The 10257-nt window shown below is 38.9% G+C and overlaps 2 protein-coding genes across 7 annotated transcripts in view; both read left to right on the top strand.

Annotated features, from left to right (window-relative positions):
• Nucleotides 1-10257, top strand: part of tle5 (TLE family member 5, transcriptional modulator) — a 439890-nt gene that overhangs the window by 173230 nt on the left and 256403 nt on the right. The window lies entirely within an intron of this gene.
• The window catches only part of akap6 (A kinase (PRKA) anchor protein 6), a gene marked incomplete at its 3' end in the record, with an annotated part of 208933 nt that continues 202965 nt past the window's right edge, over nucleotides 4290-10257 (top strand). Inside the window, 1 exon segment of one of the 5 annotated variants that reach the window (XM_036211423.1) lies at nucleotides 4290-4519. 5 annotated transcript variants of the gene reach the window in all.

Below are 10257 nucleotides of genomic sequence, written 5' to 3'. Positions count from 1 at the left end.
ATATAACTAGCATGCAGCAGTTCTGGCTGAGAACGAGGCTCTGAAAGCCAAACCCTCAAAGTACAAACAGGAACCACAGAATGCTGCTGTTACGTCCTGCTGCTGTCTGGCCTCCTTTCCCATCCAGTTCCCTTCGGCTCACCTGGCAGGTGTGGCCAATGTGCCTTGATTGGCACCTGGTGTCTATTTAAGACAGAGGAGGCCACACCAGGCCAGGCAGGGAGCAGAGCAGCAGGTTGGGTGATGGGCTGTGTGGTGTTGGTTTGGTTTGGTTTGGTTTGGTTTGGTTTGGGTTGGGTTGGTTTGGTTTGGTTTGGGTTGGGTTGGGTTACTTTTCGTCCTCAGCAATCTTAGATTGCTGGGTTTTGTTGTGTTAGTTTGGGGTTGGACCTTGGTAGTTCTGATTTGCGGGCTTTGTTTCATTTGTGTTCTTCAGGTAGTTTTGTTAGGCAGCCCTTAGCAGGGAGCTGCTGACTCCGACGGTCGTCATGGCTGGGTCAGCAGTCTCCCTGACTTCTTTTTCTTTTGGCCAAGGTTCCAACTCCGTTTTGGTTTGTTCTTTTTAACCTTAACCACCAAATTTCTTTGCTTCATTTCAGGACACAGGTTTCCGTTTATTTAAATAAACTGTCTGGGAGTTTTTTTTCCTTTAGTTTTTAAAAAAGGTTAAAAGATGCCAAATCTCCTCTTTCGCCTCATTTATTAAAATAAAAGATTGACTTTGTCCTAAAACTACAAGTAAGGGCCACATTCTCCCTTTAATTCAATAAAATATCAGTTAAAGAAGATAAAATAAGTTCATTTTAGACAGTTTTATCACGTTGATCTCACAGCTTCACGGCAGGAGGCTCCGTCGGTTCCAGAGGGTTAAGGATGACGCTTCAAACAAATCGTACATTTTTGTGGTACAAGCACCAAGTTTGGCATGGATGTACTTTAGAATCGGCTCTTTCAGAAAAGCATGTTCAAAAATGGCGGCCATTTGTTCATATGGCAGCTATACACTGAAAAATGTTATAAAAATATTCGTTGCGTATTTGCCCCATTCTAAACAATTGGTGCCGTTCATACACAAAATGCAGTCTTTCAAATTGAGGAGTACATATAGAATACTATGTATTTCTATCTATGTGTCTCTCTCTCTCAGCATGTACTGGGTCTTCCCCATAACCTCCTCCTGGTGGTACATGTCCGGTACACTTCTCCAGAGAGGCGTCCAGAAGGGATCTGGACCAGATTCCCAACCCGTATCTACTGGCTCCTCTGGATGTGGATGAACAGTGACTCTAGACCTTAAATAACTTTCAATATTTTACTCTCCATAAAAATATATTTAGTCAAAATTATACAAGTTAACAATGAGCGCAAGATAACATCAGGCCATTAATAACTATAAAATAAAATGATCTGGAGGGCCGGATAGAATTACCCAGAGGGCCGATTCCGGTCCCCGGGCCTTGACTTTGACACGTGATTTAGAGCAACCAATTCACCAATAAAGCACATTAATAGACTGTAGGAAGCAGCGATGTAAAGAGTACCTGAAACCATGCAGGTAGAGAAGTGTTGAGCCTTAAAGGGTAACCAAACAGGGAAGTTGGAGGCTGACTCCACCCACAGCTGAAATGTGAAAATCCAGTCTGAGGGTTGGAGCTTGGGGAACAGAACTGTTATCATTGCTGGAGCTGCAGTTCATGAATGACCTCTGAAATGACATGGGACTGCAATGGTTTGACCAATCACAAAATGTAACTGTAATACCTCAATTCAAGAACAGAATTATCCAAGTTTATTTTAATTTGTCTAAAACTTGGAAATAGCACTTTTAAAGCCCCATTATTTTAGGTCAACAGACAAAACAAGCTGATTTAGGGTTTGGTTACCGTTTAACGACAACTTCAGTAGAGGTGGGAAGGATGTCGGTGGTGGTCATGGGTGGAAGGAGCTGGACCAAAATCACCAGAACCATCAAATTATGTTTAAGGAGAACTGAGGAGGAAAGTTCATGAGGACCTGGATACTGACCAGACCAGGTTGAGGAGGCACTTTCTATGCCGGGTGTTGTTTGACGCGTCTAAAAAGATAAACAAACACCAAGAAAGGAAAAAAACGTATGAACCTAATCTGTCAAATAAACCATGAAAATATGAGAAATCTGAATTAGGAAACATGAATAAACTTGAATCAGTGATTAAGAAAACAACATAAATCTATGGGTTTTGATAAAGCTCATTTAAAAAAAACTTCTGTTGATTAAAGACTAAAAAAAAGCATTGAATAATCAATACATTTAAGCAAAAAATTTTAATTAAAAACAATGTAAACAAACAGTTAAAGGTGTAAAGTCAAACTGTTGAACTAACATTTATCCAAAAAGACAGAAATAAGATTTAAAAAGTCCTTTGGTTTGTTGAGGCAGATTATTCCTTTTTTAATCCACACATTTCATTCCCCTGTTTTCATGTTGATTCAGGAATAATCAGGAGCTTGACCAAGAAATTCAAGGTTGTGTCATTTTTTTAAAGTAGTAAAATCCTTTACCCTGAAATAAACAGGAAGTCAATGGACAGTAATGTGGTCACATCTTTCTATTTTGGCTAAAAGACGAGCTGCAGACGATGCAGCAAGGACTGATGGATTCTACAGCTTTGAGGGAATTACAGTCCTAAAAGCATCAAGGACTCCCCAAAAATCCCCTGGAGAAAGACACTTTTAATGGCTGAAGTCTCAGAAAAAAAATAGAGATTTGCTTTTACCTCATCTTTGACTGAAATAAACTTTGTTCCAGACCAGGGGCCTGCAACCTGCAGCTCTTTTATCCGTCCTTTGTGGCTCTTTGGCTTCAATGTAAAATCCTGGGAATTTGAAGAGATAATTGCTTTGTAGTTTTGGTAAATTTTACAGGTTTATTTTTAGGTAAGATAATTGATTTGTTTCCACATTTTCTTTGGTGGAGGATCAGATCTACCAGCTGGCAGGTACGGTCTTTATCCTGTGTGTCTCATGATGAAGATCATTGTGCACAAGTTTGTCTTCACCACTCCCAAATTTACATGACCTGCAGCACTCATTCTTAGTTCCACATGCATATGAATCAAATAAGACTTATCTACCAGTTTATGCCATGATAAACTTTTGAAAATTGCCACTTTCTCATTCTTTATTAATTATATATTAAACCTTAAAAAATTGTCTATGGGGAATAAAGAAAGATGAAAGGTAACTGTTTTCTATACATGTCATTTATATATTTTTTTTACTTTTTTCTTACATGTCCCTTTTCCAGATGTATGCTATTCATATATGAAAATAAAACGTTACATGTAGGTTCTCTGCCACACACCGATGACGGCTCTGCTGCTGAACACTGTCACCAACCATCCACCAGAAGTAATTTGTGGTTCAGTGTCTTACCCAAGGACACTTGGACGGGCAAGGCAGGAATCAAACCTGCAATCTTCCGATCATGACTTGACCGCTCTATCACTGCGCCATGATCATTATGTAGGAATCATCACTAATTACCTGCTTGTGTCTCTGTTGTGTGTTTATTTCCTGTTAAAAGAATCTTTACATCGGCTTAAACCTAGAAATATCAGACGTTTTCTATGTCTTAAAGCTGGAATTCAGAGGGGAACTTTTTAAAAACCCTTTGAGTTTCAAAGTATTCTCAAAGTAACGCAGAGCTTAAAGCCTGTTCATGTCCCCATCAGCAGCTCTACAGGTGGAGCTGATGGATCTGTGGGCGGGGCTTCACTGAGCATGCTCCTCCAGCTGCCATAGGGGGCGCTGTGGAGCAGTCTGAGGATCTCTGAAAACTTGAACTCAGGTTAGTAACAAACAGATGAAATCACTTCAACTCCATCAGTGTTTTATTGTATTATTCCACACTTAATCTTTCATTTCATTCTCATTTAATTTTAATTTCACAGAGTTCTTGTACTTTCATGCAGTAAAAACACTGTTGTTTTTCTCCAGTTTGAGACAGTTTGTGATCAATGTCAAGTAAAAACAATCAGAGATAAGGATTTCACAAATATAAAATAAACAGGTTTATCAATCCTTCCTTGCTGCTCGTCAGATGTTGGTGCTCAGCTTCAGCCACACAAACATGCCTGTGAACTTCTCAGGATTGTCCACACGGGGGCGCTGAAGATTCCTCCTGGACTGCAGCTGCTCCTCTCCAGCCTTTGCTCTGTCATCCTCCCCTCCCCCCTCCCTCAGGCAAGGAGCGCCACACCCAGCCAGCCAATCAGCGCCCAGTTCCTCCTCCTCCATCACATCATCTCAGTCCCCATGGTAACAGCCCCACCTCCCTTTCTGTTTCCGCACTGAAAGGTGCTGCATCATCATCCTTCTCCTCCTCCTCCCATCCGGCCGTCCCACTCCGAGCTGGAGGCTAGATAGCGTTAGCATGCACAGTGTTTGCAGTCATCTCCACGGGTTTCTGCGTCCCCCAGCATCTAACCCAGAAGAGGAGCAGAGCGAGTTGGAGCAAGGAGACTAAAGGAGGGATGTGGTGAGTGCTCTGAATCTGCTGCTCCTCCTGTTTGCAAACAGGATGGAAAGTGTTCCCTTCATGAAGGCTCCTTCTGTGGGCCATCAGAGGTTCTGTGGAGGATGAGGAGGATGGTGCAGGCGAGGAGGAGGGCATCCGCAGAAGGAGGTGACTCCTCTGGGTGCTGGGAGCTTTTGTTCAGGCCTGCTCTGCAGGAGCTGCAGCTCACAGGCCAACACCTCTGCTGCTCTGGCTCCTGATGATGAAGAACGAGTCACAGGTTCATCTCAGCTTTGAGGTGATGAGCAGCTGTTCACTAGTGTTGATGTCCAGAGTTAGAAACATCTGGAAGCGCTCTGATGTCATGCTGCAGCAAGTGGGCTTGGAAACAAAAGAAGCAACAAGATTTGATGTGTTTCATTTTGTTTCCTCCCTGTTGATCCCTCTAATGAAGAGGATGAAGAAAATGTGAGGAAGAGGACGGTGATGTGTGGATGACAAAAACAATGAGAGTGATGATGATGGTCATGTTGATGAAGCTGCCAATGATGAAGGTGACAGAAAAAATGATCAATAACAAACAATAACACAGACAAGAATAAACAGGTGATGAAGATGAGGTGATGATGACGAGAAAAACTACACAGAAAAGGACAAAGATGATGACAGATATGACGATGATGCTGATGAAGATGACAGTGGTGACCACAATGGAAACCGCAACGTCAGCAATGATGACCTCAACGAAGGAGATGTTGAAGATAAGAAGGATAAGGTCAGTGATTAAGACAGTGGCGATGATGAAGATGATAAACATGTTGAAGACAACGAACACCATGAAGATGCTGAATATGATGAAGATGATGATGGGGATGATGGTGACATGGACAGAGCTGCTGATGAGGATGACAGGAACAATCATTCTGATGATGATGAACATGATGAAGATAGTGATAATGCTGTCATTGGAGATGCTGTGAGGAAGACTATGATGAAGATTATGGCAGTTTCACTGGTTATTCCCCGGATCTTTCAGGACTCATCCTGGCAGATGCTTTGTTTGTTTATTTTTTTACCGGGGTGTCAAACTCCAAAACACACCTTAGATCACGGGCCGAACAGGATAAACATTTATAAAACACACTAAACTACATTTTAAAAACTTTAAAACTGTAACTTTTTTAACATAATTATGAACTAGATATATAGCATTACAATAATGCTAGTGTGAATGCTGTAAGATGAATTTGGCAGCTGAAGATGCTGAAGTTAATAGCTGAAAATGCTGAAGCTGATATCCAGCTAAAATACTAGCTAAATGTGAAATAAAAAACTAACTAAATAAATAAAATTAACCATATGGAAATGATTTAGATGAATCTTATAAAGTTTTTGTCTGTTTATCTGAAACTTGTAAGTTAAGCATAAGACAGTCAAAGTACTTATAAGATACTCAGTAAAATTGTACAATTTGAAACTTAAATTCTTTGGAAATAAATAAGAAAACTATATGATAGTAATTCCACATATATTTTCCTTAGTTTATATGTGTTAATACCAAACTTGTATGTGATAAATGACTTTAAGTGAAAATGCAGTTTTACAATAATCATAGAAAACATTTATAAGTCTCACTTGAAAAAAATAGTGTTCTTTTGACACAAAACCTGACACTTTAGTTATTAGGTTTTCTACAAACCAGGAAGCTCTGTATTATCTCAACTAATTGATGTTGCTAACAGTGTTACAGGAGTAGTGTTTGTTATTTAGGATCTTAGGACCAACTATTCCAGATGAAAATAGAAACATGATATTGTACCCACAGAGCAGACATTCCAAATACACATGGGAAGTAATCAATATGAAGCAGAGACATAGAAGACAAGCATTGTTTAAAGTGTTGCTAGACAAAGACATCTTTATTTTTATTCAAGACAAAAATAACATGACGTACAAAATGTATTACAAAAGAACATACGTGCAGTCTATCTTTATTTATTCACATCAGTGTATTTTAGACATTTAGGAATATGTCAATGGAAGGAGAGGTGTAATGATTGAAATTCATTGATCTACATTTTATTAATATGCCATGCAAGTTTGGAATTGTAACTTGTAATGTAATTTGAGTCTCAATATAATGCCAAATTAACTAATTTGCTTCATAGAATTTTGACTGGTTACACACATGACATTGTATAACTTCATTGGTAAAAAATATGTTACAATAATATCCATCGATATTATATACCCTTACAAAAAGATGCCAAATTACAGTGATTACACTGAAAAAATGGGAAAAGGAGGGTCGTTCAACTTTTAAAAATGCCATTTAAATATAAGACATCATTTCTTTGTGTTCCTTTTTCAAACATATTTCAGTCTTGTAAAACTGTTTAGATTCCAAGAGATTTTCAATCTGTTTATCTCGTTCATGTTCAGATTAAATAAAGTTTGTATGGTTTGTCTGTAAGCTCCGCCCCCTGAGCTGTAGGAAAACTGCAGTCAGCCATTTTCTTAGTTGGCCTTTTTTCCCTGACTGTTGAACACCACTTTGGAGAACTTCTCAGATACAAGGTAATTTGTACTCTTTATGGGTTTGGTTGCCATTGTAGTTAATGGTTAGTTACTTTGGATGGGATATATATTTTTTACTTGACAAGCAAACACCTTTTTACTTGAAAGAGTAGCTTTTGACAAGATGAAAAAGGCCGCGCTAATGCTAATGCTAGCGCTAGCTGTTGTTAGCTAAAATGGACAAAACGAAACTGTTGTTATTTTTTCAGTCTATGAGGTATGCAGCTATGCTGAATGCCTTTTATTCTCTTCGTTCTGAATGCAATATTTGATCATACTGACCCTGTGTCATCCCATTCAGCTAGCATGTAGCTGAAAAAATAGCTAAACTTCAAATTATCCTAAAAAACTGAAAAAAGCCTAAATTTGCCAAAAACAGCAAGCGTGTAAATATTAGCCTAAATCCAATACAGCTTAAAAAACTAAAAAGGAAAAGCCTATATTTGCCCAAATGCCTAGCATGTAGCTGAAATGTTTCAATTTTTAATTTAAATAAAAAAAAAATTAAAACTTTAAAACCTAACTTTTTAACATAATTATGAACAATAAAAAGGCAGGAATATTATTCAAGAATAAATCAACTTAAACACTGAATAACTTAAAACAATTTACTGTACATACAAATATATTTTGTGAAAGTGAGGGTTTTGAAGGCAGAAGTCTACACTGGTTTACATAGACTTTTCATTCAAAGTAATTGCTAGAACGCAAGTCGCAGAGGACAGTGTGATCGAAGCTTTAGAGCTGACCTGCAACTAGTGTCCTGTGAGATGTTGATCATGTTTTTCAAAGGTGCATTCTGGGATCTTGCTTTGAAACAGCTTCTCTTTTTCTCTCCCAGCCTTCAGACCTTCTTTAATCATTTAGGATGAACTCTTTTTCCAGCGGGACACTGACTCGCACAGACAGGGGGGTTGTCTGAGGACAGAGGAGCTTCACTGGAGTGTTGGAGCTTAGCTGGGAGGTTCATTGCTGCTGCAACTGGGTCGGACTCTAATGTTTTTCTTTTTTCTGTCTTGAGTTGGTTGCTGACTGTGTCTGCCTGCCTTTGGCCGTCTGTGTTATTGTCTTTAATCAGTATCGACAAAAGAAGCTGAAGAAGCTTTTTCAGCACTGAAAGCAGCAGACAGTCAGAGGAAGCTGAGCATCCCTAACACTAATCTTCTGGGATGAGATTCTTTGTCAGAGAGGATAGTAATATCTCTGGACATGCATGTTCATCTGTGATCCGGGCAATGGTACCTGGAAAGCAAGAAGATACTCAAATTCTTTTAATCCTCTGGATTTGGGTGAGCTTCCTGTGCTTGGTCAGGTTCAACTGTGCGTTTCGGGGTTTGGTCTTTAAGGTCCAGATACATGACTTCTGTGAAGCTTCTCAGCTTACTCTGCTTTAATGTTCGCTAAAGGAACCAAACGACAGTGGAGGCAAGTTTCAGAAGTTTTTGTGTGACACAGCCATGTTGAAGAAACGCTGAGCTTCAGTCAGATGAAGTCAGATGTGGCTTTGGCAGTTTGCCCCTTCAGAGATCCTGAACGTTCTCTAAATATTTGGTGGTTTTTAAAGTTCAACTTTTGTTGATCCAGGTGTGATTGGCATATTTATGTTGGCTTCTTGATTTTGGAGCTAATGTTAGGACTTGAGAAATACGTGTGAATCTAAATCAGTGCACTTTGTTTAGGGGCTAACCCGCCCCTCAGGATGCCGGATATTTATTTATTAATTTATTTATTTTTAATTTCACAGGGGTGTCAAACTCAATCACACAGGGGGCCAAGGTCCAAAACACATGGGCCGAACAGGATGAACATTTTAAACACTTTTTAACAAAATAATGAACTAGATAATATAGCATTAGAAATAATGCTAGTGTGAATGCTGTAAACTGAATTTGCCCCCTGAAGATGCTAGTGCTGATGGCTGAAGATGTTGAAATTGATAGCTAAAAATGCTGAAGCTGATAGCTGAAATCACTGAAGCTAATAGCTGAAAATGCTAAACTGATAGCCAGCTAAAAGATTAGCTAAATGCCAAATTAGCCTAAAAAACTAAAAAAAAAAAAAAAAAAAACCTAAGTTAGACAAAACAGCTAGCATGTTGCTAAAAAATTCCTAAGCTTCAAAATAGCCTTAAACACTGAAAATAAAAACTTAAATTAGCACAAAACAGCTATTGTGTAAATATTAGCCTAGTTTCAAAACAGCCTAAAAAACAAAACAAAAAGCCTAAATCAGCCACAACTGCTAGCATGTTGCTGAAATATTAGCTGAACTCCAAAATAGCCTAAAAAGTCTTTGTAAAATAATAATCCAAAAAGATAGCATAATCCCAATTTTTTAAAGTTTTAAACCATAACTTTTTAACATAAATATGAATAATTAAAAAGCAGGAATTTTATTCCAGAATAAATCAACTTAAATCTTAAATAACTTTCAGTATTTTACTCTCCATAAAAATATATTTTCTCAAAATTATACAAGTTAGAAATAATCGCAAGATAACATCGGGCCATTAATAATAATAAAATAAAATGATCTGGAGGGCCGGATAGAATTACCCGGAGGATCCGGTCCAGCCCCCAGGCTTTGACTTTGACACATGTGACTTATCAGCTTCCATCCAGATGTGGAGTCTCCTCACATTTATGTCTGATCTATTGACTTAATATATAAGTCTGATCCAACTTTTACTGTCAGCAGCTTCTTGTGTAATAACAAACTCAAACTTACCACCTGCAGCTTTGTTCACGTTTCCCTTCCAGCCCCTTTGCTGTTCTGGGCTGAAAGACTTAGACTGGTCCTCGTGTTAAAAATCCTGTCGCCACTATGGTTTCTGATTACCAGACTTAAAATCCAGACGTGGACACTCTAATGGTCTGGTCATGTCCCTGAGGGACTCCACACGGCAAAGTGAAGCTGGGTGATGTGATTTGTGAAGGCAGTGCAGAGGAATGGATTCCACAGCAGTAATTACTGGAAGGGGTGTGCTTAAGTGTAGCGGTTAATGTCTTCATGCTGAAGGATGAGAAGCTGCTGTGATGGTTAATGTCATTTGGATTTACAGGAAAAGGTGTCAAGCATCTTAATAGGATGAGTCATTTTGGACTTTTTGCTGTTTTGTTTCATTTTTGTCTCACTTGAAGCAGAGATCTCATCCAACACTGAAGCATTTTCCCTCACTCTCC

This window comes from Oryzias melastigma, linkage group LG4 (assembly GCF_002922805.2).
Source record: "Oryzias melastigma strain HK-1 linkage group LG4, ASM292280v2, whole genome shotgun sequence".
Lineage (NCBI taxonomy): Eukaryota > Metazoa > Chordata > Actinopteri > Beloniformes > Adrianichthyidae > Oryzias > Oryzias melastigma.
Note: the sequence above shows the minus strand (reverse complement) of the source record. Positions and strands in the feature narration are given on the sequence as shown.